Raw genomic sequence first — 9,552 nt, forward strand, 5'->3', positions numbered from 1 at the left:
TCTACTATGAGTAGTGCCATTCGGAATGAAAAATTTCTCAGCCTAAAAAAAAAAACAAGGTCGAGAGCACTAATATACTACTGTTACCTGGTCTTCGCCCAGGGCTCCTTACGTTTCAAATACGCCACTGATTATTAGATATATCGCAAGAAAAGGTATTGTATTTATTTCTAGCCAAAACTTCCATTTCGTTTGTCGGTGATTGTCAGGGAAAAATTTTCTGCTAGCGAACCCTTTGTTAACTATTTCGAATATCACCACTGAGTATAACCAAATGTCCTGGACTTTGATTTTACAATCAAATATTAAAAACAATCTTTGAGTAAAATCAATTTTATTAACTCATCAATCACCAATTTATAGATCAATAAATAAACTTTTAAAAATAACTGAAGTTCCATCAGTTTTAGACTTCATTTTCAGTGATTCTGAAACATGTTATTTTAGTAGTAACGTTTATATTGTTCAAAATTCTGCTTTACTGAAGTACACTTGTCATTATTTAAAGAATTTTAGAGTTGTTTTCAATGTTCATTATTTATACTCCTCATTTGCAACATATCAACATTAATAATATCAACTTAAACAATGACTTTTTAAAAGCAGTTTAATTATTTTATAAATGCAACAAGTGAGAGGGGAGTCCTCCATAAAATTCTGCCCAAGAGCTCTGCAGATTTTCGTTACGGCCCTAAACAGAACAGCTATATTTTCTTATAAACTAATATTTTATAAAAAAAAAAAAATATTCCCTCGAAGGAGAATGTCTGTAGTTAACACTGTAAGCGGGGTTCTTAATTCAAATTTGCCCAGGCTCTACGGAGCTATAACGTGCCACTGCACTTCACGGACAGTGTGAAAAATCTCTTAAAATCTATTAACATATACATAAAATGCTAAAATGTTCACAAAACATATTCGTGAAGATTTTAGCATTTTATAGCCCGTTCAACTGGATGCTAGATAACGAGGAAAAATATTAAGAAAAACGAGACAAAAAAGTAAGGTCCCACCGAGATTTGAACTCGGATCGCTGGATTCAAAGTCCAGAGTGCTAACCATTACACCATGGGACCATACCTAAAGGTTATCGATTATTTGCTTTAATACAGAATGAACACCTTATCGAATTTTAGATAAAAGATAACACTACAGCCGTTACATTGATAATAACGGAAAATTTTCGAACTTCGCCTTCTTTGAAAGCAATTATTTCCATGCTAAAAAGCTGTATAGTATTCTAATATCGGGGTCGTATTTAGACATTTATCGCTGAAGAATTGGGGCGTGGATGCTGATTTTTGCCAACTGGTATCTATGGTTAATAATAGCCATAGTGTGAAGTCAAGAAGGTCGACTCCCGCAATTTCCCATTTTTCTGTTTATACTGTTATTCTTGAGACGCCCCTCACAAACCCCAGTAGCATAGTTCGGTCACAATATTATTGGACAGGGGAGAAGCTATCTCCCCTGTCCAATACTATTGTGATCGAATAAGACCAATTTTATTTTTATAGAACACGCGTCTTTATGAAAACAGTCAGACATTGTCAGGACCGGATTTAACAATCAGAGGCCCGTGGGCACAAATACGGTGGGGGCCCCCTTTAAGAGTAGGCAAATTTGATTTAGAAAATTTACACAAAATACTTTACTTTCAACTAGATTTCAACTAGGAAGTTGTAAATTTCATTTTAAAATAAGGTTATTGTAAACATATATATTTTATTGTGTAAAACTAATTATTTTAATTTAATTGAAAAATACCTATATAAAATTTTTTTCTCGAAATTTTCCGATGTTTCATAGGTTTTTTCCCCCGGGTTTGGTTTTCTCTGCCTGTGGCCCTCATGATTAGGCCACATTAGGCTGTCGCAGTAATAGGAAAAAATATATATATATATGTTTAAACATAATTTTGTGGGGGCCTTGGGCACCGTCCCAAATGCCCTTATGTAAATCTGGCCCTGGGCATCGTTTCCATAGTTCCAATTTACACTGAAAAAATAAAGCAGATACAGGAAACAAAGACCTTCTCTTTCTGTAGTAGAGAAAACGGAACTGCGAAATTCAATTGTCTTTTTGTCATATGCGAAACTGAAAATCAATAACCGTTAGAAATCGACTATGGTTGTGACGTCGATAAATCAAGATGGCAGACACAACGAAGCCTGGTTACGTTGTGAAACGTGTCTGCACCTTTTCGATGGAAAAAGTAGAAGAATCGAACACTTTCGAGATGGTATATTATCAACGACAAATTATATCTATTTGTTAATAATCGTTAAATAAATATTGATTATAGTTTTGGACCAAAATCATTATTTATTTATTTAATAACTTGCATTTAATTGAATGTATTTAAACACTCAAATGTCTTGTGTTTATTTGCTAAATGAAGTATTTGCTCGTATGTTTAATGTCGATCCGAACAAAGACGTACTAAAACAATTATATGATTTAATATCATTAATATTTACGGTACCATCTACCGGTGGGTCTGCTGAGCGCAGTTTTTCGACCACGAAGCAAATTCATACATTGGCCAGGAACACTCGGTCGGAGGAAAAATTGTCATCGCTGACGTTGCTTTCGATAGAAAGAGAGCTTTCAAATGCGTCGATGGAGTCGACGACCAGCGACTTTTATGATAAAGTAATTAACGACTTTGCGGAAAAAATCGCCGAATAAAGTTAGTTTATAAAAAACTTAAAAACAAGTTTTTCTATCATTGTTTGTATCATATCAATTTGTATTACGTATGTACTATTTGTATCGATATTTTAGAACTAAAATACATAAATTGTTTATTTTTGTCATTTTCAGTATTTGTTTAAAACTTTTATGGAAATGTCATGTACCGTACAGGTCTGACCCATCACGAAAGACGCGAAAAAACGGTTAATTTAGAGAAAAATTTATTAGTTTAAAAAAACATAAGTAAAAGTCGCTTGTAGTCGGACACCCATTGTTTATATCAAACTGCCAGGCAGAAACCATAAATCGGAAGGAATCTTTCTATGATCGGTGGAAGATCGAATTTATCTTCGATATTGACTCTTCTCACTCTCCAGGTAAGAGTCTCGTTACGTTTAGTAACCATGGACCCACCACTAGGGAAGCGTGATTGAGGGAGAACGACCAATCAAAATGGATGAAAGAAAGAACGGAGATTGATATAATCTCCGACAATCGAGGACACCTGGCACTCGGTTAACGTTCCGAATAACCATAACGCCGTGTGTCAACGCGCAAAAAAAAAAAAAATAAATAAAATAATATTTCTCGTCTATTGTGCCAACCCGTAACCCGTGCCACTTCGGACTTAGACCGTGTCCCCGACTCCAACGGACGAAGTCTCCCCGTGCCTTACGGACTCGTCAACGCCACTGTCCCGGAGCCACCTTCGATCGACCATCAAAGAACCACATCGACGCTCGGGACGTCCGAACGGCCGATTGTCCTAAAGCAAACTATTTTGTACATAGTGTATGTTTATTTTATTTTTAATAAATTTTTGTTTTCTCGTTTTATTGCAGGATATGCTTGGAAATTATATAAGGTCTCAAAAAGGTTTTTGGACTGAAAAAAGCTTTCAGCTAGCTATAGAGCGCGTTAGAATGGGCCGGAGCTTAACAATACTTATATATACTGTGCTGTTACACTTACTATAAAGTACTGTACTACATATGCAATAAATTAAATTTGGTTAAGATATTCGAAAATTAATTTTATGCAATTATATTTGTTATTTTACCCCAATGGCATTTGGCATCTCACCCCGAGTATCCGGGTGAGATGCCTAAAATGCCGCACAGTGAAAAAGTCGTCATTGCGAACACAACACATAATTATTTTTGATATATTCCAAAGTTTCACTCCAGATCCTCTCTTTCTCTTTCTCTCTCGTATTTGGTTGTTTATCGGGTTATATTTTGTAATTTTATTGATACCAAAATGTAATGTTTCCCTGCCAACAATAGAAAATTGTTGGCAGGAAAATAAACATTATACATTGATCATTTTTTCTTAAAGATTCAATGGAAATTGATATATGGTGTAATCTATAATAACGATAAACATTTTATTATAATAGACAATTAATTGGGAGATTTTATAGGCCTACTCATAATTCCTACGTTTTAAAAATACAGTAGAGCATCGATTATCCGACTTAATTGGGGACTGGGGTTGGTCGGATAACTGAAAAGTCGGATAACCGAAAAGTATGAAAAAATACATTATTTGTATAGTGTATTAGGCCTGGTTTAAATACTATCCTCCCTTTCATGGCGAGCCAGTGCTGCCAGCTAAAACATGCAAAAATTTAACAAAAATAATATTAAAGTAGCCAAGACATAACCAAATATTGTAACGCCACATCACTAGCGGACATTTTAATTTGCCGACTAGAACGCGGTCGGTTAATCAGGGGTCGGATAATCGATGCTCTACTGTATCTACAAAAGCTTGTAAGATCATTTCTAAACTGTTTATTCCATCCTAGTGAAGCTATTTTGCTTTACTTTTTCTGATAAAAGCAAGTCGGATTATACTAGAAAATGGAGTGCGATCAGTCTGATAGAATAATTGCAGAGAGCTTCGTGAGAAGAGTTTAAACAAATATTCAGAGAGTTACTTAACTTTCCAGGCAACATTTAACATTTTGGTGGTGCCATCTGTTATATTTTATTAAAAACTTTTCATATTTTTAATTATTATAAAATAGCAAAACACACTTAATTTTGAGGATAGGGACGAGTTATATATATATAATTGTAAATGCTAATAAGAGTAAAATTGTCATTAAGTCCGACCCTATTTGACACACACATGCCTCTATCTCTCCACCCTCTCTACCTTTAACCGTCAAAATTCCATAGATACAGATAAAAACCCCGATTTTTTTTTCTTGTTTTGCATTTCTCGACGTTTCAAGGTCCCCGAGTCCAAAAATGTAAAAATCTTGTAGGGTCATTTCCTTGGCCGATCGTCATACTTTCTTTCTGTTATATATAACAGGCAGGAAAGTAAAAAGTGGATGCTTTCTTAAGTTTTCATGAGCTTGAGTAAATATATTTGACAAAGGATTAACTTCCCATTGCGTCATTCTTTTCCAAATATTTCCTATTTGGTCTGACGATTTCGCTGGTCAAGGTAACAAATTTATTTTAGGATGACGATTAAACTACTTTCACAATTCGACGAGTATGATTTGGTTTATCAGCATTCGGTAGCGCGGCATGTGGGCGATCTACCCAGGAGGATGCCATCCGGACGGACTTTTCATGGAAAACTGGTCTCTATTTAGGTGCTATAAACGTGAATAAAACCCGGAAACTTCACGTGATCATGCGCCAATCCACGACCAATACCAATGTTCAGGGGTTCTATCCACTCGACCGCCGATGGGCTTTCGACAAGTATGAATCAGACAGTTATAAATAAGTGAAAAAATAATTTTCAGAATAAACTGCTGACGAGCAAGGTGCACAAATTGTGGTGGGAATGGGATAGTTATTATTATTATTATGTTGGGTTAAGTTAGATATACTCGGTTAACACCGGTGGCTAAGTACTATGCCGGACCAAAGTCAAGGCATAGTAACCAAAACAGAAATTAAAGAAGTGTATCAGTGTGTGTGTCTGTATTCAGGAATTTTCTCACAATATGACATGTATTCAATATAGTGGCCTTCTGTAGTGTGAGGTATGTGTTTCTATTCAATTCTAATGTGCCCAGGCTTTTGTGTAGTGTGTATGGTATGACACCTGTAGAGGAGAGAACAACAGGTACAATAAGCACCCTATCCATCCTCCACAGATGCCTTATTTCCTGGGTGAGTTCTGTGTACTTGCTAATTTTTTCAGTGCATGCGTTTTGTATATTGTGAGTGTTTGGAATGGATATGTCTATAATGTATGTGATTTTATTGTGTTTGTCAATGAGTGTGATGTCTGGTCTGTTGTGGTAAATTGTTTTATCTGTGATTATGGCTCTGTCGTAGTACATTTTGTGCGTGTTGTTTTCCAATACTGTCTGTGGAATGTATTTGTAGTATGGTTCGTGGATGTCTACTAATTTGTGTTTCTTTGCAAGCTCTTGGTGTATTATATTTGCTACTTGATTATGTCTGTGTAAATAATCTGTCTGTGCCAAGAGCTTGCAACCAGAGGTGATGTGTTGTATAGTTTCTGGCATGATGTGACATTTTCTGCATGTGCCATTTGTGAGTGTTGCATCTTTGAGTATGTGTTTTCTGTAGTTTTTAGTATTTATGACCTGATCCTGTATGGCAATCATGAATCCTTCCGTCTCCCCAAAGAGGCATCCCCGAGCTAACCAGCTGTTTGACGCAGTTTTGTCAACAAAATCCTGGGCCAGATCATAAGGATGCCTGCCATGGAGTGCCTTTCGAGCCAACGATTGCTTAATGGTGTCTATGCTTTTTATATGTTGTGTTGTGTCCATATGATGTGAGTGTAAGTTTAATGGTGTGTTATTCGTGTCTGCTAGAGTTACTGCTTTATGTAATTGTGATGTTTCTTGTTTTTTGTAGAAAAACTCTCGCAGTGACTGTATTTGTTTGTAGTGAAGGTTAACTATGTCAATCAGGCTACGTCCGCCATCTTTACGTGGAAGGGTTAATCTTTCTGTGGCGGATTTAGGATGATGTTGTTTATGCTTAGTAAGTGTTGTTCTTGTTTTCCTTTGGAGTTGCTCAAGATCTGTGTGAGTCCAATGTATAACTCCAAAAGAATATGTGAGTACTGGGATGACATATGTGTTTATTGCTTTAACTGTGTGTTTTGCATTTAATTGTGTTCTGAGAATAGCATTTAACCTACTTTGGTATTCTTTAATTAATCTTTGCTTTATTTGTGTATGTTCTGTTAGTTTGGCCTGTTGGAATCCTAAATACTTGTAGAACTCGCCCTCTTCCATTGATTCAATAATGTCTCCATTTCCAAGTGCAAAATCTTCTTTCTTCAGGATTCCTTTTTCTATGTGAACTGTTTTGCATTTATCTAGGCCAAATTCCATTTGTATGTCCTTGGTGTATGAATGTGTGATTTGTAGGAGTTGATGAAGTTGTTTTTGTGTGGATGCATAAAGTTTTATGTCATCCATGTACTGTACATGAGATGTGACAGTGTAAACTGTGTTGTTTTTTTGTGTCTGATATTGTAACCATATTGCGTGTTGTTTAACATGTTGGATAATGGGTTCAGGGCTAAGCAGAACCAGAGAGGACTCAAGGAATCTCCTTGAAAAATTCCTCGCCTAATAAAAATTTGGTTTGTTTGTATGGAAGTGTTACTAACCCTGAGATGTAGTGTTGTTCTCCAGTGCTGCATAGTGTTTTGAAAGAATGCAATGAGTGATGGATGTATTTTGTACATGTGTAGGATATGTAGCAGCCAACTGTGTGGAACACTGTCGAATGCTTTTCTGTAGTCTATATATGCCATGTGTATGTTTCTGTGTTGTTTGTGTGCTTGCCGTAGAATGACTGAATCTATGAGTAACTGTTCTTTGCATCCCCTGTGATTTCTACGGCAACCTTTTTGTTGTTCTGTTAGAATGTCGTGTTCTTCAATATGTTTGTATATTTTGTTTGCGATACAGGATGTCAATAACTTGTAGAGTGTTGGAAGACAGGTAATTGGTCTGTATTGTGTGGGGTCTGTGGTATTGTTGTTTTTGGGTTTCATGTAGGTGATGCCCTGAGTAAGAAAATTTGGCATGTCTTGTGGATTGATGATGATGTGTGTTAGGTGTTTAGCTAGTTCCTGGTGCAGTGATGTAAACTTTTTGTACCAGAAATTGTGAATGTTGTCTACACCAGGTGTCTTCCAGTTGTGTGTTCTGTTAACAGTGTATTGGAAATTATGTATGTTTATTTCAACACAGGGCATAGTTGGTATGTTGTGCAAGTTTCTGTTCTCCTCCTTGATCCAGCCTGCATCAGCATTATGCGTGACAGCACTGGACAAAGAGAAGACCAATATGTTGTGAGTTCTTCTGTTGGTGTGCCACTGTGCTGTGTATCTGTGTTTGCTTTGTTATTAATTTGTCTGTAAAAGAGTTTTTCATTGTTTGTAAATAATTTATTTTGTTGTTTTCGTAGTGTACATGTTTTGTATCGTTTGAGTTTACGTGCTTTGGCAGCAAGTTTTTGTTTTAGTGTATCAATGTATTCTGTAATGCGTGTGTTGTGATGTTCATGTTTTGTGTGTGTTTTTATTTTCTTGAAAATGTTTTTGAGCTGTTTCCTTAATTTGGGTGTTATGTTGTTTTTAGTGTATTGTGTCAGCCTGCCTAATTGCTGTCTAATGTCATTTATTTGTGTTTCTATTCTTCTCTGCCAGGCAGGCTTGTGATAGAATTGTGTTTTCTGTGTATTTGTCTGTGATTGTACTTTCAGTCCATGGTGTGTCACTACTGTGGCTGCTCCAGCATAAACTAATGTATGAATGTCTGCGAGTGTAGGAATTGAATGAATGTAGTGTGGTAGTAAGTGAGTGTTTACATAATTTAGTGTTTTTCCTACTTCCTTTGACGTGTTGATTTTTGGTATTCGTGGTCGTTGTGTGGGATCTGTACCTGTATATTTAGTGAGTGTTTCCTGAAATATAAGTGAGAGCGTATTAACTAAATCCATGTCTATGTTATCAGTGATGGATGAGGAAGTGTCTGTAGTATCATTAGTGGTAATTGTTGTATGTGTGTTATTATCAATGCTTGTTGCTGGATTATCCTGACAGGTTACATGATCTTCATTAATGTTAGATGTTTCTGTCTGTTGATGTATTTGATCAGCAACCTGTTGTTTGATAAGTTCAAGTGTTGTTTGTGAGATAAGGTTGTTGTGTATAATTGTTCTTTTTTTATCAACAACCCTTTGTTCGGTAACAGTGAGATGAGGATATTGTTGTGTGAATTTATGGTGTAGTTGTTGTCTGTATGCTGTCATGTTTGTTTCGAGTTTTGTGATGGTGTAATAATTACGGATGATAAACTCGTTCATTTCTACTGTCCATTTCATCCGTTGCGTGGTTTTCCAGCCTTTGTGGTGTGTGGATGCATTGCCACAGAAACACCAAGGCTGGGTTGATTCCTCACATCTGTTGAGGGCATTGCAGTAGCCATGCTTGGGCCGGTGCTGCTTTCGCCACCGGTAACCAAGGGAGACTGTGGCCTATTTTTCGAACGTGAGCCTCTGCCTAACCCACGAACGCGGACCTTGTTAACCCGGGCGACGTCCGAGCCGGTATCACATTTAGATCTGGTTACTACCATGATACATATCTCCACAGAATGTGGGTGTGTGGTCACTCTTACTTGTTAGCTTCATTTCTCCCCATAGACCTTACTGGCATGGGTGTCCCTACCAGGAGCTTGTGCTCCAGCCTGCATTGCCCTATGGATCAGTAAAATTACTGGGCTCTCCCACCACGACCAGGTGGTGACCCCGGGAGAGTTATTATTATTATGTTGGGTTAAGTGAGAGATACTCGGTTAACACCGGTGGTTGTGTACTATGCCGG

The 9,552-nt window shown here is 36.9% G+C and overlaps 1 non-coding gene across 1 annotated transcript; it reads right to left on the minus strand.

Moving 5' to 3' along the window:
* Positions 1-1,004: 1,004 nt before the first annotated feature.
* TRNAQ-UUG (transfer RNA glutamine (anticodon UUG)) lies at positions 1,005-1,076 on the minus strand. Its single transcript has one exon. It is a non-coding gene; the product is annotated as a tRNA-Gln (tRNA).
* Positions 1,077-9,552: the final 8,476 nt, after the last annotated feature.

This window comes from Centruroides vittatus, unplaced genomic scaffold, assembly GCF_030686945.1.
Source record: "Centruroides vittatus isolate TY-2023 unplaced genomic scaffold, ASM3068694v2 scaffold_464, whole genome shotgun sequence".
Taxonomy (NCBI): domain Eukaryota; kingdom Metazoa; phylum Arthropoda; class Arachnida; order Scorpiones; family Buthidae; genus Centruroides; species Centruroides vittatus.